Source organism: Carlito syrichta, unplaced genomic scaffold (genome assembly GCF_000164805.1).
Source record: "Carlito syrichta isolate Samal-C Ts95f unplaced genomic scaffold, Tarsius_syrichta-2.0.1 Scaffold117951, whole genome shotgun sequence".
NCBI classification, from domain to species: Eukaryota; Metazoa; Chordata; class Mammalia; order Primates; family Tarsiidae; genus Carlito; species Carlito syrichta.
The window spans coordinates 1069958-1070354 of record NW_007062047.1 but is presented as its reverse complement, the minus strand read 5'-3'; positions in this window follow the sequence as shown (position 1 = coordinate 1070354).

The window sequence follows — 397 nt, the reverse complement described above, 5'->3', positions numbered from 1 at the left end:
GGCGCGCTCCTCCGGTGGGCCTGGCTCTCCGGCGGGTGGCGGGCGCGTGACCGCCTCTCCTGACGTCCTCCAGCCCCCCCCCGGAACAGCGGAGCTTCTCGCTTCCGCCTCCTGGAGCCCGGGCCCTGTGGTCCAGGTCGCCGTCCCCCGCTGCGCCCTGCCCGGACGCCGGCCGCGATGGAGGGGAGGGCCCGGGTGCTGCGATTTGAGAAGAGACCGCCGCGGCCGACTGGAACCGTCAAGCCCGCTTCGCGACGCCGCCTATGGTTACCCCAGACCTAAGCCGCAGCCGGCGCCTGTTCCGGAAAGCCCCGTCCGACGCCCTTGCGGGGGCTGACCCCAGGGACTGGCTCTGGAAATGAAGGGCCGGGGCCTCTGCGGGACTGAGAGGCCCCGG